At 48.7% G+C, this 25,677-nt stretch overlaps 26 non-coding genes and 3 pseudogenes across 26 annotated transcripts; all 29 read right to left on the reverse strand.

Annotated features, from left to right (window-relative positions):
• Positions 1-3,932: 3,932 nt before the first annotated feature.
• LOC135043478 (U1 spliceosomal RNA) lies at positions 3,933-4,095 on the reverse strand. The gene has a single exon (XR_010236344.1). It is a non-coding gene; the product is annotated as a U1 spliceosomal RNA (small nuclear RNA).
• A 152-nt stretch (positions 4,096-4,247) lies between these two features.
• Positions 4,248-4,411, reverse strand: LOC135043453 (U1 spliceosomal RNA). The gene has a single exon (XR_010236322.1). It is a non-coding gene; the product is annotated as a U1 spliceosomal RNA (small nuclear RNA).
• Positions 4,412-5,082: 671 nt separating this feature from the next.
• On the reverse strand, positions 5,083-5,245 carry LOC135043467 (U1 spliceosomal RNA). Its single transcript, XR_010236335.1, has one exon. It is a non-coding gene; the product is annotated as a U1 spliceosomal RNA (small nuclear RNA).
• Positions 5,246-5,397: 152 nt separating this feature from the next.
• Positions 5,398-5,561, reverse strand: LOC135043449 (U1 spliceosomal RNA). The gene has a single exon (XR_010236318.1). It is a non-coding gene; the product is annotated as a U1 spliceosomal RNA (small nuclear RNA).
• Positions 5,562-6,255: 694 nt separating this feature from the next.
• On the reverse strand, positions 6,256-6,397 carry LOC135043472 (U1 spliceosomal RNA; annotated as a pseudogene).
• A 151-nt stretch (positions 6,398-6,548) lies between these two features.
• Positions 6,549-6,712, reverse strand: LOC135043443 (U1 spliceosomal RNA). The gene has a single exon (XR_010236312.1). It is a non-coding gene; the product is annotated as a U1 spliceosomal RNA (small nuclear RNA).
• Positions 6,713-9,335: 2,623 nt separating this feature from the next.
• Positions 9,336-9,498, reverse strand: LOC135043476 (U1 spliceosomal RNA). The gene has a single exon (XR_010236342.1). It is a non-coding gene; the product is annotated as a U1 spliceosomal RNA (small nuclear RNA).
• A 152-nt stretch (positions 9,499-9,650) lies between these two features.
• LOC135043450 (U1 spliceosomal RNA) lies at positions 9,651-9,814 on the reverse strand. The gene has a single exon (XR_010236319.1). It is a non-coding gene; the product is annotated as a U1 spliceosomal RNA (small nuclear RNA).
• Positions 9,815-10,509: 695 nt separating this feature from the next.
• Positions 10,510-10,651, reverse strand: LOC135043473 (U1 spliceosomal RNA; annotated as a pseudogene).
• Positions 10,652-10,802: 151 nt separating this feature from the next.
• On the reverse strand, positions 10,803-10,966 carry LOC135043435 (U1 spliceosomal RNA). Its single transcript, XR_010236304.1, has one exon. It is a non-coding gene; the product is annotated as a U1 spliceosomal RNA (small nuclear RNA).
• A 956-nt stretch (positions 10,967-11,922) lies between these two features.
• LOC135043439 (U1 spliceosomal RNA) lies at positions 11,923-12,086 on the reverse strand. Its single transcript, XR_010236308.1, has one exon. It is a non-coding gene; the product is annotated as a U1 spliceosomal RNA (small nuclear RNA).
• Positions 12,087-13,042: 956 nt separating this feature from the next.
• Positions 13,043-13,206, reverse strand: LOC135043440 (U1 spliceosomal RNA). Its single transcript, XR_010236309.1, has one exon. It is a non-coding gene; the product is annotated as a U1 spliceosomal RNA (small nuclear RNA).
• A 956-nt stretch (positions 13,207-14,162) lies between these two features.
• Positions 14,163-14,325, reverse strand: LOC135043452 (U1 spliceosomal RNA). Its single transcript, XR_010236321.1, has one exon. It is a non-coding gene; the product is annotated as a U1 spliceosomal RNA (small nuclear RNA).
• A 671-nt stretch (positions 14,326-14,996) lies between these two features.
• Positions 14,997-15,159, reverse strand: LOC135043468 (U1 spliceosomal RNA). The gene has a single exon (XR_010236336.1). It is a non-coding gene; the product is annotated as a U1 spliceosomal RNA (small nuclear RNA).
• Positions 15,160-15,312: 153 nt separating this feature from the next.
• On the reverse strand, positions 15,313-15,476 carry LOC135043455 (U1 spliceosomal RNA). The gene has a single exon (XR_010236324.1). It is a non-coding gene; the product is annotated as a U1 spliceosomal RNA (small nuclear RNA).
• Positions 15,477-16,148: 672 nt separating this feature from the next.
• On the reverse strand, positions 16,149-16,311 carry LOC135043458 (U1 spliceosomal RNA). Its single transcript, XR_010236326.1, has one exon. It is a non-coding gene; the product is annotated as a U1 spliceosomal RNA (small nuclear RNA).
• Positions 16,312-16,463: 152 nt separating this feature from the next.
• Positions 16,464-16,627, reverse strand: LOC135043442 (U1 spliceosomal RNA). Its single transcript, XR_010236311.1, has one exon. It is a non-coding gene; the product is annotated as a U1 spliceosomal RNA (small nuclear RNA).
• Positions 16,628-17,298: 671 nt separating this feature from the next.
• On the reverse strand, positions 17,299-17,461 carry LOC135043462 (U1 spliceosomal RNA). The gene has a single exon (XR_010236330.1). It is a non-coding gene; the product is annotated as a U1 spliceosomal RNA (small nuclear RNA).
• A 153-nt stretch (positions 17,462-17,614) lies between these two features.
• Positions 17,615-17,778, reverse strand: LOC135043434 (U1 spliceosomal RNA). Its single transcript, XR_010236303.1, has one exon. It is a non-coding gene; the product is annotated as a U1 spliceosomal RNA (small nuclear RNA).
• A 671-nt stretch (positions 17,779-18,449) lies between these two features.
• LOC135043469 (U1 spliceosomal RNA) lies at positions 18,450-18,612 on the reverse strand. Its single transcript, XR_010236337.1, has one exon. It is a non-coding gene; the product is annotated as a U1 spliceosomal RNA (small nuclear RNA).
• Positions 18,613-18,764: 152 nt separating this feature from the next.
• Positions 18,765-18,928, reverse strand: LOC135043466 (U1 spliceosomal RNA). Its single transcript, XR_010236334.1, has one exon. It is a non-coding gene; the product is annotated as a U1 spliceosomal RNA (small nuclear RNA).
• A 674-nt stretch (positions 18,929-19,602) lies between these two features.
• Positions 19,603-19,765, reverse strand: LOC135043459 (U1 spliceosomal RNA). The gene has a single exon (XR_010236327.1). It is a non-coding gene; the product is annotated as a U1 spliceosomal RNA (small nuclear RNA).
• A 152-nt stretch (positions 19,766-19,917) lies between these two features.
• LOC135043445 (U1 spliceosomal RNA) lies at positions 19,918-20,081 on the reverse strand. The gene has a single exon (XR_010236314.1). It is a non-coding gene; the product is annotated as a U1 spliceosomal RNA (small nuclear RNA).
• Positions 20,082-20,755: 674 nt separating this feature from the next.
• Positions 20,756-20,918, reverse strand: LOC135043463 (U1 spliceosomal RNA). Its single transcript, XR_010236331.1, has one exon. It is a non-coding gene; the product is annotated as a U1 spliceosomal RNA (small nuclear RNA).
• Positions 20,919-21,070: 152 nt separating this feature from the next.
• Positions 21,071-21,234, reverse strand: LOC135043477 (U1 spliceosomal RNA). The gene has a single exon (XR_010236343.1). It is a non-coding gene; the product is annotated as a U1 spliceosomal RNA (small nuclear RNA).
• Positions 21,235-21,905: 671 nt separating this feature from the next.
• LOC135043457 (U1 spliceosomal RNA) lies at positions 21,906-22,068 on the reverse strand. The gene has a single exon (XR_010236325.1). It is a non-coding gene; the product is annotated as a U1 spliceosomal RNA (small nuclear RNA).
• A 152-nt stretch (positions 22,069-22,220) lies between these two features.
• On the reverse strand, positions 22,221-22,384 carry LOC135043436 (U1 spliceosomal RNA). Its single transcript, XR_010236305.1, has one exon. It is a non-coding gene; the product is annotated as a U1 spliceosomal RNA (small nuclear RNA).
• Positions 22,385-23,066: 682 nt separating this feature from the next.
• LOC135043456 (U1 spliceosomal RNA) lies at positions 23,067-23,218 on the reverse strand (annotated as a pseudogene).
• Positions 23,219-23,370: 152 nt separating this feature from the next.
• LOC135043441 (U1 spliceosomal RNA) lies at positions 23,371-23,534 on the reverse strand. The gene has a single exon (XR_010236310.1). It is a non-coding gene; the product is annotated as a U1 spliceosomal RNA (small nuclear RNA).
• Positions 23,535-25,677: the final 2,143 nt, after the last annotated feature.

The following is a 25,677-nucleotide window of genomic DNA, read 5'->3' on the forward strand; positions in this document are numbered from 1 at the left end:
AAACACAACTGTGGATCCGAAACCAAAACCAAAACATGAAACACGAAAAATGCCCGCTGCACATCTCTAGTTAGGGGAGAAGCATGTAGCCTTGTAGACTATGCACAGCTATATCTAGAAAAATATACGATCTAATCTTTAACCAACCAATGCAAGAAAGTATTTAATGTGAAAATACGAAACACTAGACTAATTGGAGGTGCGCCCTAAAGCAAATTACAATGTTAGGATTAGGGGGTTCGGAAAGACCTCTAGTGTATACACTACTATAATAAGAATTTACTCACCGGTAATTCTATTTCTCGTAGTCCGTAGTGGATGCTGGGAACTCCGTAAGGACCATGGGGAATAGCGGGCTCCGAAGGAGGCTGGGCACTCTAGAAAGATCTTAGACTACCTGGTGTGCACTGGCTCCTCCCACTATGACCCTCCTCCAAGCCTCAGTTAGGTACTGTGCCCGGACGAGCGTACACAATAAGGAAGGATTTTGAATCCCGGGTAAGACTCATACCAGCCACACCAATCACACCGTACAACTCGTGATATGAAACACAGTTAACAGTATGAAACAATAGAGCCTCTCAACAGATGGCTCAACAATAACCCGATTTAGTTAACAATAACTATGTACAAGTATTGCAGATAAACCGCACTTGGGATGGGCGCCCAGCATCCACTACGGACTACGAGAAATAGAATTACCGGTGAGTAAATTCTTATTTTCTCTAACGTCCTAGTGGATGCTGGGAACTCCGTAAGGACCATGGGGATTATACCAAAGCTCCCAAACGGGCGGGAGAGTGCGGATGACTCTGCAGCACTGAATGAGAGAACTCCAGGTCCTCCTCAGCCAGGGTATCAAATTTGTAGAATTTTGCAAACGTGTTTGCCCCTGACCAAGTAGCTGCTTGGCAAAGTTGTAAAGCCGAGACCCCTCGGGCAGCCGCCCAAGATGAGCCCACCTTCCTTGTGGAATGGGCATTGACAGATTTTGGCTGTGGCAGGCCTGCCACAGTATGTGCAAGCTGAATTGTACTACAAATCCAACGAGCAATAGTCTGCTTAGAAGCAGGAGCACCCAGCTTGTTAGGTGCATATAGGATAAACAGCGAGTCAGATTTTCTGACTCTAGCCATTCTGGAAACATATATTTTCAGTGCCCTGACAACGTCTAGCAACTTGGAGTCCTCCAAGTCCCTAGTAGCCTAGGCACCACAATAGGCTGGTTCAGGTGAAACGCTGACACCACCTTTGGGAGAAACTGGGGACGAGTCCTCAATTCTGCCCTATCCATATGGAAAATCAAATAAGGGCTTTTACAAGACAAAGCCGCCAACTTTGATACTCGCCTGGCAGAAGCCAAGGCCAATAACATAACCACCTTCCACGTGAGATATTTCAGATCCACGGTTTTTAGTGGTTTAAACCAATGTGATTTTAAGAAACTCAACACCACGTTGAGATCCCAAGGTGCCACAGGAGGCACAAACGGGGGCTGACTCTGCAGCACTCCTTTTATAAATGTCTGAACTTCAGGTACTGAAGCTAGTTCTTTTTGAAAGAAAATCGACAGAGCCGAGATCTGTACCTTAATGGAACCCAATTTAAGGCCCATAGTCACTCCTGCTTGCAGGAAATGCAGAAATCGACCTAGTTGAAATTCCTCTGTTGGGGCCCTTTCGGCCTCACACCATGCAACATATTTTCGCCATATGCGGTGATAATGAGTTGCTGTAACCTCTTTCCTGGCTTTAGTAAGCGTAGGAATGACTTCCTCCGGAATGCCCTTTTCCTTCAGGATCCGGCGTTCAACCGCCATGCCGACAAACGCAGCCGCGGTAAGTCTTGGAACAGACAGGGCCCCTGCTGCCGCAGGTCCTGTCTGAGTGGCAGAGGCCATGGGTCCTCCGATATAAATTCTTGAAGTTCTGGGTACCAAGCTCTTCTTGGCCATCCACGAGTATCGTTCTTACTCCTCGCCTTCTTATTATTCTCAGTACCTTTGGTATGAGAGGCAGAGGGGAGAACACATAAACCGACTGGTACACCCACGGTGTTACCAGAGCGTCCATAGCTATCGCCTGAGGGTCCCTTGACCCGGTGCAATATCTTTTATAGCTTTTTGTTGAGGCGGGACGCCATCATGTCCACCTGTGGCCTTTCCCAATGGTGTACAATCCTATTGGAAGACTTCTGGAGGAAGTCCCCATTCTCCCGGGTGGAGGTCGTGTCTGTTGAGAAGATCTGCTTCCCAGTTGTCCACTCCGGGAATGAACACTGCTGACAGTGCTAACACATGATTTTCCGCCTATCGGAGAATCCTTGTGGCTTCTGCCATCGCCATCCTGCTTCTTGTGCCGCCCTGTTGGTTTACATGGGCGACTGCCGTGATGTTGTCTGATTGGATCAGTACCGGCTGGTTTTGAAGCAGAGGACTTGCCGGCCTCAGGGCATTGTAAATGGCCCTCAGGTCCAGAATATTTATGTGTAGGGAAATAACCTGACTTGACCAAAGTCCCTGGAAATTTCTTCCCTGTGTGACTGCCTCCCAGCCTCAAAGGCTGGAATCCATGGTCACTAGGACCTAGTCCTGTATGCCGAACCTGCGGCCCTCTTGAAGATGGGCACTCTGCAGCCACCACAGTAGAGATACCCTGGTCCTTGGAGACAGGGTTATCAGCCTATGCATCGGAAGATGCGATCCGGACCACTTGTCCAACAGGTCCCTCTGAAAAGTTCTTGTATGGAACCTGCCTAATGGGATTGCTTCGTAGGAAGCTACCATTTTTCCCAGGACTCGCGTGCAATGATGCACCGCTACCTATTTTGGCTTCAGGAGGTCTCTGACTAGAGATGACAACTCCTTGGCTTTCTCCTCCGGGAGAAACACTATTTCTGGTTTATGTCCAGAACCATCCCCAGGAACAGTAGACGTGTCATAGGAACCAGCTGTGACTTTGGACTGTTTAGAATCCAACCATGCTGTTGTAGCACTTTCCAAAATAGTGCTACCCCGACTACCAACTGCTCCTTGGACCTCGCCCTTATAACGAGATTGTCCAAGTACGGGATAATTACAACTCCCTTTTTTTTGAAGGAGTATCAACATTTCGGCCATTACCTTAATAAAACACCCTCGGTGCAATGTACAGTCCAAACGGCAGTGTCTGGACTTGGTAATGGTAATCCTGTACCACAAATCTGAGGTACTCCTGGCGAGGATGGTAAATGGGGACATGCAGGTAAGCATCCTTGATGTCCCAGGATACCATGTAATCCCCCTCGTCCAGGCTTGGAATAACCGCCCTGAGCGATTCCATCTTGAACTTGAATTTTTTTGTTCAAGGATTTTAAATATAAAATGGGTCACACCGAACCATGCGGTTTCGGTACCCCAACCCGTGTGGAATAGTAACCCCGTCCTTATTGAAGTAGGGGCACCTTGAGTATTACCTGCTGGGAATACCGCTTATTAATTGCCTCTAGCACAGCCTCCCTGCCTGAGGGAGTTGTCAGCAAGGCATATTTTAGGAAACGGCTGGGGGGAGACATCTCGAATTCCAGCTTGTACCCCTGGGCGTGCAGGGCATGGCGGCCTTTTGCGGCAATTGGATGACCCCTAGTTCGCATTAAACACCTCCACCCTCCTTCGGTGTGGGGCTCATGTTGGCTATGCCCCAGCCCCTGAAGAATTCAAGCTGATTTCTTGCAGCAGCTAGGCACTGTAACAGCTCCAGAGCTGCTCTGTAAGGCAAGTAAAAGGGCTTGGGCCCTGCAGCACTACCTGTAGTTCGCATTGTGCGCTGGAAGGCACAAATTAAGCAGACGAGAGAAGTCAGGATAGTGCGCAAGGGCATAGAAGGGAGCGGCTCAAGAAAAAAGAAGTGTAAACAGACAGCAAACTAGGCTGGAGAGAGACATGAGACAAAGAGATCTGAATTATACGAGAGCCGACCAGGGGAAACACAAATTATGCAGTCAAGTTTCCCACATTTGGGGGAATCGCAGGAGCAGCACACCCAGAGTGCAATTGGTGAGCCTTGCCCTGGGAGAAGCACATTCATGATCATAGTATCTTACCTAGCAGGTAAGAAGGAGTTGGGCTAGAGCTGGGGAGGGTCGCTGCTCGGGCACCCCCCTGTCAAGTGAAGGAGATCCAACTGAGGCAGCACAAGGGAACTCTCGAAAGAAGAACAAGGCTAGAGGAAGATCTGAGACAAAGAAATCTGACTTTTACCAGAGCTGACCAGAGGAAAGCACAAACACAGTCCCCCACTACCACAAATAATGCTGTCAAGTTTACAACATTTGGGGAAATAACAGGGGTCAGCATACCCAGAATGCAATGAATGAACCTCACCCTGGGAGAACAATCTTCATGACCATGGTATCTCCTATGCAAAATAAGTATGATTTGGGATAGGGCTGGGGAGGGCCGCTGCTCAGGCACATCTCTGTCAAGTAAAGGAGATTCAACTGAGGCAGCACAAGGGAACTCTCATCTGGGGACAACAACTGCAGGAGGTACACATATTTTCAGATGAACATGGGAGGGCAGAAGGCTGCCTAATACTGAAGCACCCCCAAACAACAAACCAAATGCAACAACTAGTGCAAGCATTCCTGGGGGAAGGCCTGCAGCAGATGGATTTGCATATGGTGATGTCATCCAAGCAGTGGGTCAAAGTTGGCTTCAACCCTCGTCTGCATATGAAAAGAGAAAATTGGCATGCAGGGCATGGCGGCCTTTTGCGGTGCTTGGATGACCCCTAGTTCGCATTAAACACCTCCACCCTCCTTCGGTGTGGGGCTCATGATGGCTATGCCCCAGCCCCTGAAGCATTCAAGCTGATTTCTTGCAGCAGCTGGGCACTGTAACAGCTCCAGAGCTGCTCTGTAAGGCAAGTAAAAGGGTGTGGGCCCTGCAGCACTACCTGTAGTTTGCATTGTGCGTTGGAAGGCACAAAGTAAGCAGACGGGAGAAGTCAGGATAGTGCGCAAGGGCATAGAAGGGAGCAACTCAAGAAAAGAGAAGTGGAAACAGACTGCAAATTAGGCTGGAGAGTGACCTGAGACAAAGAGATCTGAATTATACGAGAGCCGACCAGGTGAAACACAAATTATGCAGTCAAGTGTCCAACATTTGGGGAAACCGCAGGAGTAGCACACCCAGAGTGCAATGGGTGAGCCTTGCCCTGGGAGAAGCACCTTCATGATCATAGTATCTCACCTGGCAGGTAAGTATGAGCTGGGCTAGAGCTGGGGAGGGTCGCTGCTCGGGCACCCCCCTGTCAAGTGAAGGAAATCAAACTGAGGCAGCACAAGGGAACTCTTGAAAGAAGAACAAGGCTAGAGGAAGATCTGAGACAAAGAAATCTGACTTTTACCAGAGCTGACCAGAGGAAAGCACAAACACAGTCCCTCACTACCACAAATAATGCAGTCCAGTTTCCCACATTTGGGGAAATCACAGGGGTCAGCATACCCAGAATGCAATGAATGAACCTCACCCTGGGAAAACAATCTTCATGACCATGGTATCTCCTATGCAAAATAAGTATGATTTGGGATAGAGCTCGGGAGGGCCGCTGCTCAGGCACATCTCTGTCAAGTAAAGGAGATTCAACTGAGGCAGCACAAGGGAACTCTCATCTGGGGACAACAACTGCAGGGAGAACACATATTTTCAGATGAACATGGGAGGGCAGAGGCTGCCTAATACTGAAGCACCCCCAAACAACAAACTAAATGCAACAACTAGTGCAAGCATTCCTGGGGGAAGGCCTGCAGCAGATGGATTTGCATATGGTGATGTCATCCAAGCAGTGGGTCAAAGTTGGCTTCAACCCTCATCTGCATATGAATAGAGAAGAGGGGCGTGCAGGGCATGGCGGCCTTTTGCGGCGCTTGGATGACCCCTAGTTCGCATTAAACACCTCCACCCTCCTTCGGTGTGGGGCTCATGTTGGCTATGCCCCAGCCCCTGAAGCATTCAAGCTGATTTCTTGCAGCAGCTGGGTACTGTAACAGCTCCAGAGCTGCTCTGTAAGGCAAGTAAAAGGGTGTGGGCCCTGCAGCACTACCTGTAGTTTGCATTGTGCATTGTAAGGCACTAAGTAAGCAGACGGGAGGAGAAGTCAGGATAGTGCACTAGGGTATAGAAGGGAGGGGCTCAAGAAAAAAGAAGTGGAAACAGACAGCAAACTAGGCTGGAGAGAGACCTGAGACAAAGAGATCTGAATTATATGAGAGCTGACCAGGGGAAACACAAATTATGCAGTCAAGTTTCCCACATTTGGGAAAATCGCAGGAGCAGCACACCCAGAGTGCAATGGGTGATCCTTGTCCTGGGAGAAGCAACTTCATGATCATAGTATCTCACCTGGCAGGTAAGTGGAGTTGGGCTAGAGCTGGGGAGGGTCGCTGCTCGGGCACCCCCCTGTCAAGTGAAGTAGATCCAACTGAGGCAGCACAAGGAAACTCTCGATAGAAGAACAAGGCTAGAGGAAGATCTAAGACAAATAAATCTGACTTTTACCAGAGCTGACCAGAGGAAAGAACAAACACAGTCCCCCACTACCACAAATAATGCAGTCGAGTTTCCCACATTTGTGGAAATCACAGGGGTCAGCAAACCCAGAATGCAATGAATGAACCTCACCCTGGGAGAACAATCTTCATGACCATGGTATCTCCTATGCAAAATAAGTATGATTTGGGATAGGGCTGGGGAGGGCCGCTGCTCAGGCACATCTCTGTCAAGAATTTATAAAGTCTATACATATATATAACCAAATGTCAATATATATATAGAACCCAGTGCTCCTATCAAAACTTATCTATTTCACCAATTTGTTGCTTATTTAATCTTTATACATCTATTAATTTTCACCATATATTATAAAATGGTGCTCCCATAGGTAGTACTGTTCTACTAATAATAAACCAAATTTTAAAGATAATCACACTTGTTATCAAGGGAGCGCAAAAAATAAAATATACAAGCTCTTTATTTTTAAAAAATATATATAGACAGAAGAAACCCACATTCAATAAAATACAATGGAGTCAACATATATAGGCACCACTATCCATATCTAAATGTAATCAGGATCTATTTCATATTGCCCTTGATGACAACGGAATGTTTATTAAAGTGTCCAAAAAATCCTCCTGGATACAGCTGTTGTAATTTAATCGTTACTTTCCAATTGTAATTGATACATTAAATTCCTTCTTGTGGATGAACAGCAACAGTTGTAACCAACGCCTCTTATTTACTGCAGTTAAAGTTCATATGTAACTCACGTGAGTAATGAAAGAAAACAGGGGGAGAGCGCTGTGATGGTTGGTGAAACACAGCGGTATGCTACGACCCCCGTTAACCGTGGCTGGATCTTATTGGCACTCGCTGTCGGGATATTTCTTCCTGCCGTGGGTAGAGACCTCCTTTTGCTCGGTCTCAAATTGCTTTTTCCCCTTCACCGCTGTCTTTACATCAGACGTCCGCCGTGATGTAGCTCGTTCATGAACGGGCTTATATCTCAGCAATCAGAGTGTCCGGTAATCACCTTCCTTACGCGTTTCTCCGCTGTTATCCAAGAGCGGTTTCGTCAGAGGATACATCAGCAGCCTAGCAGGCTCTTTTTAAAATGCACCGGACCAATAGTATTACTAATTAGTTGATTGGATACATACATGTACTAATTGGATGCATACATGTAATGACTCACATATGGAACAACTTTCTAATTGCATTTGCACATATAAAGGCATTTCATAATATAAAAATAAGCAACATGGTGATTAAAAATAATAATAAAATAAGCAACAAGGTGGTTTAAAAAATAACAGAAAATATATAATCTATATACAGATTAACCTATAATCTTTCAATCAATACCTCATATCTATAATCACATATACATAATTTAGAGACTCAGCACTAAGGATCCCCATTTACTTATATAAAACCTTTTAGGGTAACATAAATCCAGGCCACTACTAAAGCAGTTCTTGTGGCGCAGGGGAAACATCACCTGCATTCTATGCAGCTAGTCCCATGTTCGAATCCAACCCGCTCAGCTTAACATCAATATTATTTATTTACTTTTAATGGGATCATTCTATCAATTCATTTTTACCTTTAATTTTTGTTAATATTATTTCTATATTTCATTATTTTAACCCCTGGAATAATTACATTGCTGTTTAAACAACAAAAAGAATTGAAGAAAAAATAAATATTAAACAGACAATTTAAGGATTCGAAGATTTAAATATTTAAAGATTTTAAAATTTAAAACAGGGAGGGGGGGGAGGGAGGGGGGCCTTTTGGGAGAAGGAGGGGAAAATAATAAAAATAGAAAAAAAAATATATATATAGAACCAAGAGAAAGTGTAAAAAGAGGATGGAGGAAGAAATCTGATGTTCATCATTACTAGTGGATTTTACTAAGGAACTTTAAAGAAATACACACAACAGGGTTATACAGTTTCATCCTAAGAGGAAAGCTGTTTCCAAAATAGCTACTTCTAATAATTTTGTTTATTTATTAAACATACAATAAATGGATATTCAATAAATAATATATTAGGTAAATCAATAGATAAAATCTTCAGAGACTGCCAATGTTGTTCTGTTCGATGCTCTCATTCAGACCATCAGGTGTAAGGGTACCCAAAGAAAAAATCCAAAATGCCTCCCTTGTCAAGTAAAGGAGATTCAACTGAGGCAGCACAAGGGAACTCTCATCTGGGGACAACAACTGCAGGGAGAACACATATTTTCAGATGAACATGGGAGGGCAGAAGGCTGCCTAATACTGAAGCACCCCCAAACAACAAACCAAATGCAACAACTAGTACAAGCATTCCTGGGAGAAGGCCTGCAGCAGATGGATTTGCATATGGTGATGTCATCCAAGCAGTGGGTCAAAGTTGGCTTCAACCCTCGTCTGCATATGAAAAGAGAAAAGGGGCGTGCAGGGCATGGCGGCCTTTTGCGGCGCTTGGATGACCCCTAGTTCGCATTAAACACCTCCACCCTACTTCGGTGTGGGGCTCATGTTGGCTATGCCCCAGCCCCTGAAGCATTCAAGCTGATTACTTGCAGCAGCTGGGCACTGTAATAGCTCCAGAGCTGCTCTGTAAGGCAACTAAAAGGGTGTGGGCCCTGCAGCACTACCTGTAGTTCGCATTGTGCGTTGGAAGGCACAAAGTAAGCAGACGGGAGAAGTCAAGATAGTGCGCAAGGGCATAGAAGGGAGTGGCTCAAGAAAAGAGAAGTGTAAACAGACAGCAAACTAGGCTGGAGAGAGACATGAGACAAAGAGATCTGAATTATACGAGAGCCAACCAGGGGAAACACAAATTATGCAGTCAAGTTTCCCACATTTGGGGAAATCGCAGGAGCAGCACACCCAGAGTGCAATTGGTGAGCCTTGCCCTGGGAGAAGCACCTTCATGATCATAGTATCTTACCTAGCAGGTAAGAAGGAGTTGGGCTAGAGCTGGGGAGGGTCGCTGCTCGGGCACCCCCCTGTCAAGTGAAGGAGATCCAACTGAGGCAGCACAAGGGAACTCTCGAAAGAAGAACAAGGCTAGAGGAAGATCTGAGACAAAGAAATCTGACTTTTACCAGAGCTGACCAGAGGAAAGCACAAACACAGTCCCCCACTACCACAAATAATGCTGTCAAGTTTACCACATTTGGGCAAATAACAGGGGTCAGCATACCCAGAATGCAATGAATGAACCTCACCCTGGGAGAACAATCTTCATGACCATGGTATCTCCTATGCAAAATAAGTATGATTTGGGATAGGGCTGGGGAGGACCGCTGCTCAGGCACTTCTCTGTCAAGTAAAGGAGATTCAACTGAGGCAGCACAAGGGAACTCTCATCTGGGGACAACAACTGCAGGAGGTACACATATTTTCAGATGAACATGGGAGGGCAGAAGGCTGCCTAATACTGAAGCAACCCCAAACAACAAACCAAATGCAACAACTAGTGCAAGCATTCCTGGGGGAAGGCCTGCAGCAGATGGATTTGCATATGGTGATGTCATCCAAGCAGTGGGTCAAAGTTGGCTTCAACCCTCGTCTGCATATGAAAAGAGAAAATTGGCATGCAGGGCATGGCGGCCTTTTGCGGTGCTTGGATGACCCCTAGTTCGCATTAAACACCTCCACCCTCCTTCGGTGTGGGGCTCATGATGGCTATGCCCCAGCCCCTGAAGCATTCAAGCTGATTTCTTGCAGCAGCTGGGCACTGTAACAGCTCCAGAGCTGCTCTGTAAGGCAAGTAATAGGGTGTGGGCCCTGCAGCACTACCTGTAGTTTGCATTGTGCGTTGGAAGGCACAAAGTAAGCAGACGGGAGGAGAAGTCAGGATAGTGCACAAGGGTATAGAAGGGAGGGGCTCAAGAAAAAAGAAGTGGAAACAGACAGCAAACTAGGCTGGAGAGAGACCTGAGACAAAGAGATCTGAATTATATGAGAGCTGACCAGGGGAAACACAAATTATGCAGTCAAGTTTCCCACATTTGGGAAAATCGCAGGAGCAGCACACCCAGAGTGCAATGGGTGATCCTTGTCCTGGGAGAAGCAACTTCATGATCATAGTATCTCACCTGGCAGGTAAGTGGAGTTGGGCTAGAGCTGGGGAGGGTCGCTGCTCGGGCACCCCCCTGTCAAGTGAAGTAGATCCAACTGAGGCAGCACAAGGAAACTCTCGATAGAAGAACAAGGCTAGAGGAAGATCTAAGACAAAGAAATCTGACTTTTACCAGAGCTGACCAGAGGAAAGCACAAACACAGTCCCCCACTACCACAAATAATGCAGTCGAGTTTCCCACATTTGGGGAAATCACAGGGGTCAGCATACCCAGAATGCAATGAATGAACCTAACCCTGGGAGAACAATCTTCATGACCATGGTATCTCCTATGCAAAATAAGTATGATTTGGGATAGGGCTGGGGAGGGCCGCTGCTCAGGCACATCTCTGTCAAGTAAAGGAGATTCAACTGAGGCAGCACAAGGGAACTCTCATCTGGGGACAACAACTGCAGGGAGAACACATATTTTCAGATGAACATGGGAGGGCAGAAGGCTGCCTAATACTGAAGCACCCCCAAACAACAAACCAAATGCAACAACTAGTGCAAGCATTTCTGGGGGAAGGCCTGCCGCAGATGGATTTGCATATGGTGATGTCATCCAATCAGTGGGTCAAAGTTGACTTCAACCCTTGTCTGCATATCAAAAGAGAAAAGGGGCGTGCAGGGCATGGCGGCCTTTTGCGGCGCTTGGCTGACCCCTAGTTTGCATTAAACACCTCCACCCTCCTTCGGTGTGGGGCTCATGTTGGCTATGCCCCAGCCCCTGAAGCATTTAAGCTGATTTCTTGCAGCAGCTGGGCACTGTAACAGCTCCAGAGCTGCTCTGTAAGGCAAGTAAAAGGGTATGGGACCTGCAGCACTACCTGTAGTTTGCATTGTGCGTTGGAAGGCACAAAGTAAGCAGACGGGAGAAGTCAGGATAGTGCACAAGGGCATAGAAGGGAGCGGCTCAAGAAAAGAGAAGTGGATCAGACAGTTAACTAGGCTGGAGAGAGACCTGAGACAAAGAGATCTGAATTATACGAGAGCCGACCAGGTGAAACACAAATTATGCAGTCAAGTGTCCCACATTTGGGGAAATCGCAGGGACAGCACACCCAGAGTGCAATGGGTGAGCCTTGCCCTGGGAGAAGCAACTAAGTAGGAGTTGGGCTAGAGCTGGGGAGGGTCGCTGCTCGAGCAGCCCCCTGTCAAGTGAAGGAGATCCAACTGAGGCAGCACAAGGGAACTCTCGAAAGAAGAACAAGGCTAGAGGAAGATCTGAGACAAAGAAATCTGACTTTTACCAGAGCTGACCAGAGGAAAGCACAAACACAGTCCCCCACTACCACAAATAATGCAGTCGAGTTTCCCACATTTGGGGAAATCACAGGGGTCAGCATACCCAGAATGCAATGAATGCACCTAACCCTGGGAGAACAATCTTCATGACCATGGTATCTCCTATGCAAAATAAGTATGATTTGGGATAGGGCTGGGGAGGGCCGCTGCTCAGGCACATCTCTGTCAAGTAAAGGAGATTCAACTGAGGCAGCACAAGGGAACTCTCATCTGGGGACAACAACTGCAGGGAGAACACATATTTTCAGATGAACATGGGAGGGCAGAAGGCTGCCTAATACTGAAGCACCCCCAAACAACAAACCAAATGCAACAACTAGTGCAAGCATTCCTGGGGGAAGGCCTGCCGCAGATGGATTTGCATATGGTGATGTCATCCAAGCAGTGGGCCAAAGTTGGCTGGAACCCTCATCTGCATATGAAAAGAGAAAAGGGTTATGCAGGGCATGGCGGCCTTTTGCGGCGCTTGGATGACCCCTAGTTCGCATTAAACACCTCCACCCTCCTTCGGTGTGGGGCTCATGTTGGCTATGCCCCAGCCCCTGAAGCATTTAAGCTGATTTCTTGCAGCAGCTGGGCACTGTAACAGCTCCAGAGCTGCTCTGTAAGGCAAGTAAAAGGGTATGGGCCCTGCAGCACTACCTGTAGTTTGCATTGTGCGTTGGAAGGCACAAAGTAAGCAGACGGGAGAAGTCAGGATAGTGCACAAGGGCATAGAAGGGAGCGGCTCAAGAAAAGAGAAGTGGATCAGACAGCAAACTAGGCTGGAGAGAGACCTGAGACAAAGAGATCTGAATTATACGAGAGCCGACCAGGTGAAACACAAATTATGCAGTCAAGTGTCCCACATTTGGGGAAATCGCAGGGACAGCACACCCAGAGTGCAATGGGTGAGCCTTGCCCTGGGAGAAGCAACTAAGTAGGAGTTGGGCTAGAGCTGGGGAGGGTCGCTGCTCGAGCAGCCCCCTGTCAAGTGAAGGAGATCCAACTGAGGCAGCACAAGGGAACTCTCGAAAGAAGAACAAGGCTAGAGGAAGATCTGAGACAAAGAAATCTGACTTTTACCAGAGCTGACCAGAGGAAAGCACAAACACAGTCCCCCACTACCACAAATAATGCAGTCGAGTTTCCCACATTTGGGGAAATCACAGGGGTCAGCATACCCAGAATGCAATGAATGCACCTAACCCTGGGAGAACAATCTTCATGACCATGGTATCTCCTATGCAAAATAAGTATGATTTGGGATAGGGCTGGGGAGGGCCGCTGCTCAGGCACATCTCTGTCAAGTAAAGGAGATTCAACTGAGGCAGCACAAGGGAACTCTCATCTGGGGACAACAACTGCAGGGAGAACACATATTTTCAGATGAACATGGGAGGGCAGAAGGCTGCCTAATACTGAAGCACCCCCAAACAACAAACCAAATGCAACAACTAGTGCAAGCATTCCTGGGGGAAGGCCTGCCGCAGATGGATTTGCATATGGTGATGTCATCCAAGCAGTGGGCCAAAGTTGGCTGGAACCCTCATCTGCATATGAAAAGAGAAAAGGGTTATGCAGGGCATGGCGGCCTTTTGCGGCGCTTGGATGACCCCTAGTTCGCATTAAACACCTCCACCCTCCTTCGGTGTGGGGCTCATGTTGGCTATGCCCCAGCCCCTGAAGCATTTAAGCTGATTTCTTGCAGCAGCTGGGCACTGTAACAGCTCCAGAGCTGCTCTGTAAGGCAAGTAAAAGGGTATGGGCCCTGCAGCACTACCTGTAGTTTGCATTGTGCGTTGGAAGGCACAAAGTAAGCAGACGGGAGAAGTCAGGATAGTGCACAAGGGCATAGAAGGGAGCGGCTCAAGAAAAGAGAAGTGGATCAGACAGCAAACTAGGCTGGAGAGAGACCTGAGACAAAGAGATCTGAATTATACGAGAGCCGACCAGGTGAAACACAAATTATGCAGTCAAGTGTCCCACATTTGGGGAAATCGCAGGGACAGCACACCCAGAGTGCAATGGGTGAGCCTTGCCCTGGGAGAAGCAACTAAGTAGGAGTTGGGCTAGAGCTGGGGAGGGTCGCTGCTCGAGCAGCCCCCTGTCAAGTGAAGGAGATCCAACTGAGGCAGCACAAGGGAACTCTCGAAAGAAGAACAAGGCTAGAGGAAGATCTGAGACAAAGAAATCTGACTTTTACCAGAGCTGACCAGAGGAAAGCACAAACACAGTCCCCCACTACCACAATAATGCAGTCGAGTTTCCCACATTTGGGGAAATCACAGGAGTCAGCATACCCAGAATGCAATGAATGCACCTAACCCTGGGAGAACAATCTTCATGACCATGGTATCTCCTATGCAAAATAAGTATGATTTGGGATAGGGCTGGGGAGGGCCGCTGCTCAGGCACATCTCTGTCAAGTAAAGGAGATTCAACTGAGGCAGCACAAGGGAACTCTCATCTGGGGACAACAACTGCAGGGAGAACACATATTTTCAGATGAACATGGGAGGGCAGAAGGCTGCCTAATACTGAAGCACCCCCAAACAACAAACCAAATGCAACAACTAGTGCAAGCATTCCTGGGGGAAGGCCTGCCGCAGATGGATTTGCATATGGTGATGTCATCCAAGCAGTGGGCCAAAGTTGGCTGGAACCCTCATCTGCATATGAAAAGAGAAAAGGGTTATGCAGGGCATGGCGGCCTTTTGCGGCGCTTGGATGACCCCTAGTTCGCATTAAACACCTCCACCCTCCTTCGGTGTGGGGCTCATGTTGGCTATGCCCCAGCCCCTGAAGCATTCAAGCTGATTTCTTGCAGCAGCTGGGCACTGTAACAGCTCCAGAGCTGCTCTGTAAGGCAAGTAAAAAGGTGTGGGCCCTGCAGCACTACCTGTAGTTCGCATTGTGCGTTGGAAGGCACAAAGTAAGCAGACGGGAGAAGTTAGGATAGTGCGCAAGGGCATAGAAGGGAGCGGCTCAAGAAAAGAGAAGTGGAAACAGACAGCAAACTAGGCTGGAGAGAGACCTGAGACAAAGAGATCTGAATTATACGAGAGCCGACCAGGGGAAACACAAATTATGCAGTCAAGTGTCCCACATTTGGGGAAATCGCAGGAGCAGCACACACAGAGTGCAATGGGTGAGCCTTGCCCTGGGAGAAGCACCTTCATAATCATAGTATCTCACCTGGCAGGTAAGTAGGAGTTGGGCTAGAGCTGGGGAGGGTCGCTGCTCGGGTACCCCCCTGTCAAATGAAGGAGATCCAACTGAGGCAGCACAAGGGAACTCTCGAAAAAAAGAACAAGGCTAGAGGAAGATCTGAGACAAAGAAATCTGACTTTTACCAGAGCTGACCAGAGGAAAGCACAAACACAGTCCCCCACTACCACAAATAATGCAGTCGAGTTTCCCACATTTGGGGAAATCACAGGGGTCAGCATACCCAGAATGCAATGAATGAACCTCACCCTGGGAGAACAATCTTCATGACCATGGTATCTCCTATGCAAAATAAGTATGATTTGGGATATGGCTGGGGAGGGCCGCTGCTCAGGCACATCTCTGTCAAGTAAAGGAGATTCAACTGAGGCAGCACAAGGGAACTCTCATCTGGGGACAACAACTGCAGGGAGAACACATTTTCAGATGAACATGGGAGGGCAGAAGGCTGCCTAATACTGAAGCACCCCCAAACAAAAAACCAAATGCAACAACTAGTACAAGCATTCCTGGGGGAAGGTCTGCAGAAGACGGATTTGCATACGGTGATGTCATCCAAGCAGTGGGCCAAAGTTGGCTGGAACCCTCATCTGCATATGAAAAGAGAAAAGGGGTATGCAGGGCATGGCGGCCTTTTGCGGCGCTTGGATGACCCTTAGTTCGCATTAAACACCCCCACCCTCCTTCGGTGTGGGGCTCATGTTGGCCATGCCCCAGCCCCTGAAGCATTCAAGCAGATTTCTTGCAGCAGCTTGGCACTGTAACAGCTCCAGAGCTGCTCTGTAAGGCAAGTAAAAGGGTGTGGGCCCTGCAGCACTACCTGTAGTTTGCATTGTGCATTGTAAGGTACAAAGTAAGCGGATGGGAGGAGAAGTCAGGATAGTGCACAAGGGTATAGAAGGGAGGGGCTCAAGAAAAAAGAAGTGGAAACAGACAGCAAACTAGGCTGGAGAGAGACCTGAGACAAAGAGATCTGAATTATATGAGAACCGACCAGGGGAAACACAAATTATGCAGTCAAGTTTCCCACATTTGGGGAAATCGCAGGGGCAGCACACCCAGAGTGCAATGGGTGAGCCTTGCCCTGGGAGAAGCAACTTCATGATCATAGTATCTCACCTGGCAGGTAAGTAGGAGTTGGGCTAGAGCTGGGGAGGGTCGCTGCTCGGGCACCCCCCTGTCAAGTGAAGGAGATCCAACTGAGGCAGCACAAGGGAACTCTCGAAAGAAGAACAAGGCTAGAGGAAGATCTGAGACAAAGAAATCTGACTTTTACAAGAGCTGACCAGAGGAAAGCACAAACACAGTCCCCCACTACCACAAATAATGCAGTCGAGTTTCCCACATTTGGGGAAATCACAGGGGTCAGCATACCCAGAATGCAATGAATGAACCTAACCCTGGGAGATCAATCTTCATGACCATGGTATCTCCTATGCAAAATAAGTATGATTTGGGATCGGGCTGGGGAGGGCCGCTGCTCAGGCACATCTCTGTCAAGTAAAGGAGATTCAACTGAGGCAGCACAAGGGAACTCTCATCTGGGGACAACAACTGCAGGGAGAACACATATTTTCAGATGAACATGGGAGGGCAGAAGGCTGCCTAATACTGAAGCACCCCCAAACAACAAACCAAATGCAACAACTAGTGCAAGCATTTCTGGGGGAAGGCCTGCCGCAGATGGATTTGCATATGGTGATGTCATCCAAGCAGTGGGTCAAAGTTGACTTCAACCCTTGTCTGCATATCAAAAGAGAAAAGGGGCGGGCAGGGCATGGCGGCCTTTTGCGGCGCTTGGCTGACCCCTAGTTTGCATTAAACACCTCCACCCTCCTTCGGTGTGGGGCTCATGTTGGCTATGCCCCAGCCCCTGAAGCATTTAAGCTGATTTCTTGCAGCAGCTGGGCACTGTAACAGCTCCAGAGCTGCTCTGTAAGGCAAGTAAAAGGGTATGGGCCCTGCAGCACTACCTGTAGTTTGCATTGTGCGTTGGAAGGCACAAAGTAAGCAGACGGGAGAAGTCAGGATAGTGCACAAGGGCATAGAAGGGAGCGGCTCAAGAAAAAAGAAGTGGAAACAGACAGCAAACTAGGCTGGAGAGAGACCTGAGACAAAGAGATCTGAATTATACGAGAGCCGACCAGGTGAAACACAAATTATGCAGTCAAGTGTCCCACATTTGGGGAAATCGCAGGGGCAGCACACCCAGAGTGCAATGGGTGAGCCTTGCCCTGGGAGAAGCAACTTCATGATCATAGTATCTCACCTGGCAGGTAAGTAGGAGTTGGGCTAGAGCTGGGGAGGAGTCGCTGCTCGAGCAGCCCCCTGTCAAGTGAAGGAGATCCAACTGAGGCAGCACAAGGGAACTCTCGAAAGAAGAACAAGGCTAGAGGAAGATCTGAGACAAAGAAATCTGACTTTTACCAGAGCTGACCAGAGGAAAGCACAAACACAGTCCCCCACTACCACAAATAATGCAGTCGAGTTTCCCACATTTGGGGAAATCACAGGGTTCAGCATACCCAGAATGCAATGAATGCACCTAACCCTGGGAGAACAATCTTCATGACCATGGTATCTCCTATGCAAAATAAGTATGATTTGGGATAGGGCTGGGGAGGGCCGCTGCTCAGGCACATCTCTGTCAAGTAAAGGAGATTCAACTGAGGCAGCACAAGGGAACTCTCATCTGGGGACAACAACTGCAGGGAGAACACATATTTTCAGATGAACATGGGAGGGCAGAAGGCTGCCTAATACTGAAGCACCCCCAAACAACAAACCAAATGCAACAACTAGTGCAAGCATTCCTGGGGGAAGGCCTGCCGCAGATGGATTTGCATATGGTGATGTCATCCAAGCAGTGGGCCAAAGTTGGCTGGAACCCTCATCTGCATATGAAAAGAGGAAAGGGTTTTGCAGGGCATGGCGGCCTTTTGCGGCGCTTGGATGACCCCTAGTTCGCATTAAACACCTCCACCCTCCTTCGGTGTGGGGCTCATGTTGGCTATGCCCCAGCCCCTGAAGCATTCAAGCTGATTTCTTGCAGCAGCTGGGCACTGTAACAGCTCCAGAGCTGCTCTGTAAGGCAAGTAAAAAGGTGTGGGCCCTGCAGCACTACCTGTAGTTCGCATTGTGCGTTGGAAGGCACAAAGTAAGCAGACGGGAGAAGTTAGGATAGTGCGCAAGGGCATAGAAGGGAGCTGCTCAAGAAAAGAGAAGTGGAAACAGACAGCAAACTAGGCTGGAGAGAGACCTGAGACAAAGAGATCTGAATTATACGAGAGCCGACCAGGGGAAACACAAATTATGCCGTCAAGTGTCCCACATTTGGGGAAATCGCAGGAGCAGCACACCCAGAGTGCAATGGGTGAGCCTTTCCCTGGGAGAAGCACCTTCATAATCATAGTATCTCACCTGGCAGGTAAGTAGGAGTTGGGCTAGAGCTGGGGAGGGTCGCTGCTCGGGTACCCCCCTGTCAAATGAAGGAGATCCAACTGAGGCAGCACAAGGGAACTCTCGAAAAAAGAACAAGGCTAGAGGAAGATCTGAGACAAAGAAATCTGACTTTTACCAGAGCTGACCAGAGGAAAGCACAAACACAGTCCCCCACTACCACAAATAATGCAGTCGAGTTTCCCACATTTGGGGAAATCACAGGGGTCAGCATACCCAGAATGCAATGAATGAACCTCACCCTGGGAGAACAATCTTCATGACCATGGTATCTCCTATGCAAAATAAGTATGATTTGGGATAGGGCTGGGGAGGGCCGCTGCTCAGGCACATCTCTGTCAAGTAAAGGAGATTCAACTGAGGCAGCACAAGGGAACTCTCATCTGGGGACAACAACTGCAGGGAGAACACATATTTTCAGATGAATATGGGAGGGCAGAAGGCTGCCTAATACTGAAGCACCCCCAAACAACAAACCAAATGCAACAACTAGTACAAGCATTCCTGGGGGAAGGTCTGCAGAAGACGGATTTGCATACGGTGATGTCATCCAAGCAGTGGGCCAAAGTTGGCTGGAACCCTCATCTGCATATGAAAAGAGAAAAGGGGTATGCAGGGCATGGCGGCCTTTTGCGGCGCTTGGATGACCCTTAGTTCGCATTAAACACCCCCACCCTCCTTCGGTGTGGGGCTCATGTTGGCCATGCCCCAGCCCCTGAAGCATTCAAGCTGATTTCTTGCAGCAGCTTGGCACTGTAACAGCTCCAGAGCTGCTATGTAAGGCAAGTAAAAGGGTGTGGGCCCTGCAGCACTACCTGTAGTTTGCATTGTGCATTGTAAGGTACAAAGTAAGCGGATGGGAGGAGAAGTCAGGATAGTGCACAAGGGTATAGAAGGGAGGGGCTCAAGAAAAAAGAAGTGGAAACAGACAGCAAACTAGGCTGGAGAGAGACCTGAGACAAAGAGATCTGAATTATATGAGAACCGACCAGGGGAAACACAAATTATGCAGTCAAGTTTCCCACATTTGGGGAAATCGCAGGGGCAGCACACCCAGAGTGCAATGGGTGAGCCTTGCCCTGGGAGAAGCAACTTCATGATCATAGTATCTCACCTGGCAGGTAAGTAGGAGTTGGGCTAGAGCTGGGGAGGGTCGCTGCTCGGGCACCCCCCTGTCAAGAGAAGGAGATCCAACTGAGGCAGCACAAGGGAACTCTCGAAAGAAGAACAAGGCTAGAGGAAGATCTGAAACAAAGAAATCTGACTTTTACCAGAGCTGACCAGAGGAAAGCACAAACACAGGCCCCCACTACCACAAATAATGCAGTCAAGTTTCCCACATTTGGGGAAATCACAGGGGTCAGCATACCCAGAATGCAATGAATGAACCTAACCCTGGGAGAACAATCTTCATGACCATGGTATCTCCTATGCAAAATAAGTATGATTTGGGATAGGGCTGGGGAGGGCCGCTGCTCAGGCACATCTCTGTCAAGTAAAGGAGATTCAACTGAGGCAGCACAAGGGAACTCTCACCTGGGGACAACAACTGCAGGGAAAACACATATTTTCAGATGAACATGGGAGGGCAGAAGGCTGCCTAATACTGAAGCACCCCCAAACAACAAACCAAATGCAACAACTAGTGCAAGCATTCCTGGGGGAAGGCCTGCCGCAGATGGATTTGCATATGGTGATGTCATCCAAGCAGTTGGTCAAAGTTGGCTTCAACCCTCGTCTGCATATGAAAAGAGAAAAGGGGCGTGCATGGCATGGCGGCCTTTTGCGGAGCTTGGCTGACCCCTAGTTTGCATTGAACACCTCCACCCTCCTTCGGTGTGGGGCTCATGTTGGCAATGCCCCAGCCCCTGAAGCATTCAAGCTGATTTCTTGCTGCAGCTCGGCACTGTAACAGCTCCAGAGCTGCTCTGTAAGGCAAGTAAAAGGGTGTGGGTCCTGCAGCACTACCTGTAGTTTGCATTGTGCATTGGAAGGCACAAAGTAAGCAGACGGGAGGAGAAGTCAGGATAGTGTACAAGGGTATAAAAGGGAGGGGCTCAAGAAAAAAGAAGTGGAAACAGACAGCAAACTAGGCTGGAGAGAGACCTGAGACAAAGAGATCTGAATTATACGAGAGCCGACCAGGTGAAACACAAATTATGCAGTCAAGTGTCCCACATTTGGGGAAATCGCAGGGGCAGCACACCCAGAGTGCAATGGGTGAGCCTTGCCCTGGGAGAAGCAACTTCATGATCATAGTATCTCACCTGGCAGGTAAGTAGGAGTTGGGCTAGAGCTGGGGAGGGTCGCTGCTCGAGCAGCCTCCTGTCAAGTGAAGGAGATCCAACTGAGGCAGCACAAGGGAACTCTCGAAAGAAGAACAGGGCTAGAGGAAGATCTGAGACAAAGAAATCTGACTTTTACCAGAGCTGACCAGAGGAAAGCACAAACACAGTCCCCCACTACCACAAATAATGCAGTTGAGTTTCCCACATTTGGGGAAATCACAGGGGTCAGCATACCCAGAATGCAATGAATGAACCTAACCCTGGGAGAACAATCTTCATGACCATGGTATCTCCTATGCAAAATAAGTATGATTTGGGATAGGGCTGGGGAGGGCCGCTGCTCAGGCACATCTCTGTCAAGTAAAGGAGATTCAACTGAGGCAGCACAAGGGAACTCTCATCTGGGGACAACAACTGCAGGGAGAACACATATTTTCAGATGAACATGGGAAGGCAGAAGGCTGCCTAATACTGAAGCACCCCCAAGCAACAAACCAAATGCAACAACTAGTGCAAGCATTCCTGGGGGATGGCCTGCCGCAGATGGATTTGCATATGGTGATGTCATCCAAGCAGTGGGTCAAAGTTGGCTTCAACCCTCGTCTGCATATGAAAAGAGAAAAGGGTTATGCAGGGCATGGCGGCCTTTTGCGGCGCTTGGCTGACCCCTAGTTTGCATTAAACACCTCCACCCTCCTTTGGTGTGGGGCTCATGTTGGCTATGCCCCAGCCCCTGAAGCATTCAAGCTGATTTCTTGCAGCAGCTGGGCACTGTAACAGCTCCAGAGCTGCTATGTAAGGCAAGTAAAAGGGTGTGGGCCCTGCAGCACTACCTGTAGTTTGCATTGTGCGTTGGAAGGCACAAAGTAAGCAGACGGGAGAAGTCAGGATAGTGCGCAAGGGCATAGAAGGGAGCGGCTCAAGAAAAGAGAAGTGGAAACGGACAGCAAACTAGGCTGGAGAGAGACCTGAGACAAAGAGATCTGAATTATACGAGAGCCGACCAGGGGAAACACAAATTATGCAGTCAAGTTTCCCACATTTGGGGAAATCGCAGGAGCAGCACACCCAGAGTGCAATGGGTGAGCCTTGCCCTGGGAGAAGCACCTTCATGATCATAGTATCTCACCTGGCAGGTAAGTAGGAGTTGGGCTAGAGCTGGGGAGGGTCGCTGCTCGGGCACCCCCCTGTCAAGTGAAGGAGATCCAACTGAGGCAGCACAAGGGAACTCTCGAAAGAAAAACAAGGCTAGAGGAAGATCTGAGACAAAGAAATCTGACTTTTACCAGAGCTGACCAGAGGAAAGCACAAACACAGTCCCCCACTACCACAAATAATGCAGTCGAGTTTCCCACATTTGGGGAAATCACAGAGGTCAGCATACCCAGAATGCAATGAATGAACCTCACCCTGGGAGAACAATCTTCATGACCATGGTATCTCCTATGCAAAATAAGTATGATTTGGGATAGGGCTGGGGAGGGCCGCTGCTCAGGCACATCTCTGTCAAGTAAAGGAGATTCAACTGAGGCAGCACAAGGGAACTCTCATCTGGGGACAACAACTGCAGGGAGAACACATATTTTCAGATGAACATGGGAGGGCAGAAGGCTGCCTAATACTGAAGCACCCCCAAACAACAAACCAAATGCAACAACTAGTGCAAGCATTCCTGGGGGAAGGCCTGCAGCAGATGGGTTTGCATATGGTGATGTCATCCAAGCAGTGGGTCAAAGTTGGCTTCAACCCTCGTCTGCATATGAAAAGAGAAAAGGGGCGTGCAGGGCATGGCGGCCTTTTGCGGCGCTTGGCTGACCCCTAGTTTGCATTAAACACCTCCACCCTCCTTCGGTGTGGGGCTCATATTGGCTATGCCCCAGCCCCTGAAGCATTCAAGCTGATTTCTTGCAGTAGCTGGGCACTGTAACAGCTCCAGAGCTGCTCTGTACGGCAAGTAAAAGGGTGTGGGCCCTGCAGCACTACCTGTAGTTTGCATTGTGCATTGGAAGGCACAAAGTAAGCAGACGGGAGAAGTCAGGATCGTGCGCAAGGGCATAGAAGGGAACGGCTCAAGAAAAGAGAAGTGGAAACAGACAGCAAACTAGGCTGGAGAGAGACCTGAGACAAAGAGATCTGAATTATACGAGATCCGACCACGGGAAACACAAATTATGCAGTCAAGTTTCCCACATTTGGGGAAATCGCAGGAGCAGCACACCCAGAGTGCAATGGGTGAGCCTTGCCCTGGGAGAAGCACCTTCATGATCATAGTATCTCACCTGGCAGGTAAGTAGGAGTTGGGCTAGAGCTGGGGAGGGTCGCTGCTCGGGCACCCCCCTGTCAAGTGAAGGAGATCCAACTGAGGCAGCACAAGGGAACTCTCGAAAGAAAAACAAGGCTAGAGGAAGATCTGAGACAAAGAAATCTGACTTTTACCAGAGCTGACCAGAGGAAAGCACAAACACAGTCCCCCACTACCACAAATAATGCAGTCGAGTTTCCCCCATTTGGGGAAATCACAGGAGTCAGCATACCCAGAATGCAATGAATGAACCTCACCCTGGGAGAACAATCTTCATGACCATGGTATCTCCTATGCAAAATAAGTATGATTTGGGATAGGGCTGGGGAGGGCCGCTGCTCAGGCACATCTCTGTCAAGTAAAGGAGATTCAACTGAGGCAGCACAAGGGAACTCTCATCTGGGGACAACAACTGCAGGGAGAACACATCTTTTTTAGATGAACATGGGAGGGCAGAAGGCTGCCTAATACTGAAGCACCCCCAAACTAAAATTCTAGTTTCTCTAATGTCCTAGAGTATGCTGGGGACTCCGTAAGGACCATGGGGATAGACGGGCTCCGCAGGAGACATGGGCACTTTAAGAAAGACTTTAGTTCTGGGTGTGCACTGGCTCCTCCCTCTATGCCCCTCCTCCATACCTCAGTTTGATACTGTGCCCATTTGAAACTGGGTGCTTTTCAGGAGCTCTCCTGAGCTTTCTGACAGAAAGTATTTTGTTAGGTTTTTAATTTTCAGGGAGCACTGCTGGCAACAAACTCCCTGCATCGAGGGACTGAGGGGAGAGAAGCAGCCCTACTCTCTGAGTTGCAAGGTCCTGCTTCTTAGGCTACTGGACACAATTAGCTCCAGAGGGATTGGTACGCAGGATCTCACCCTCGCCGTCCGTCCCAGAGCCGCGCCGCCGTCCCCCTTGCAGATTCAGAAGATAGAAGCCGGGTGAGTATGAGAAGAAAAGAAGACTTCAGAGGCGGCAGAAGAGTTCATGATCTTCACTGAGGTAACGCACAGCACTGCAGCTGTGCACCATTGCTCCCATACACCTCACATACTCCGGTCACTGTAAGGGTGCAGGGCGCAGGGGGGGCGCCCTGGGCAGCAATATAAACCTCTTTTTGGCAAAAATATAACATATATACAGCTGGGCACTGTATATGTATGAGCCCCTGCCAATTTTACAGTTTAAGCGGGACAGAAGCCCGCCGCCGAGGGGGCGGGGCTTCTCCCTCAGCACTCACCAGCGCCATTTTTTCTCCACAGCACCGCAGAGAGGAAGCTGCCCGGACTCTCCCCTGCTTATACCATGGTAGACAAGAGGGTTGAAAAGAGAGGGGGGGCACATAATTCGGCGCAAATGACATACAGCAGCGCTACTGGACAAACATTAAGTTACTGTGTTATTCCTGGGTTATATAGCGCTGGGGTGTGTGCTGGCATGCTCTCTCTCTCTGTCTCTCCAATGGGCCTTGTGGGGAAACTGTCTTCAGAAAAGCATTCCCTGTGTGTGTGTGGTGTGTCGGTACACGTATGTCGACATGTCTGAGGAAGATGGCTATATTAGAGAGGAGCGGGAGCAAATGAATGTGGTGTCTCCGCCGACACCTGATTGGATGGATATGTGGAATGTTTTAAATGCTAGTGTAAACTCATTGCACAAAAGATTAGACAAGGCTGAAGCTTTGGGACAGTCAGGGTCTCAACCCATGCCTGATCATATGTCGCAGGGACTGTCAGGGTCTCATAAGTGCCCACTATCCCAGATTGTTGACACAGATACCGACACGGATTCTGACTCCAGTGTCGATTACGTTGATGCAAAGTTACAGCCAAAATTGGCAAAATCCATTCGATATAGGATTATGGCAATAAAAGATGTTTTGCACATCACAGAGGAACCCCCTGTCCCTGACAAGAGGGTACATATGTACAAGGGAAAGAAGCCTGAGGTAACCTTTCCCCCCTCACACGAGCTGAACGAGTTATGTGAAAAAGCTTGGGAATCTCCAGATAAAAGACTGCAGATTTCCAGAAGGATTCTTATGGCGTATCCTTTCCCATCAACGGATAGGTTACGATGGGAATCCTCCCCTAGGATGGACAAAGCATTAACACGCACAGCTACAGCTGGAAAATCAAATTTTTTACCTTATGTTCCCTCACAGCATAAGAAAGCTCTGCATTATCAAATGCAGTCCTTTCGGTCACAAAGAAACAAGAAAGTGTGAGGTGCGTCCTTTCTTGCCAGAGGTAGGGGCAGAGGAAAAAAGATGCACAACACAGCTAGCTCCCAGGAACAGAAGTCCTCCCCGGCCTCTACAAAATCTACTGCATGACGCTGGGGCTCCACTGGCGGAGTCCGGCCCATGAGATGTCATGCAGCCGCTCTGACCACGCCTCCTGTTTCTCCGTTGCCGACCCAATATTGAAACCCTGCCCCCGCACCGCTCCATCTC

This window comes from Pseudophryne corroboree, unplaced genomic scaffold, assembly GCF_028390025.1.
Source record: "Pseudophryne corroboree isolate aPseCor3 unplaced genomic scaffold, aPseCor3.hap2 scaffold_861, whole genome shotgun sequence".
Taxonomy (NCBI): domain Eukaryota; kingdom Metazoa; phylum Chordata; class Amphibia; order Anura; family Myobatrachidae; genus Pseudophryne; species Pseudophryne corroboree.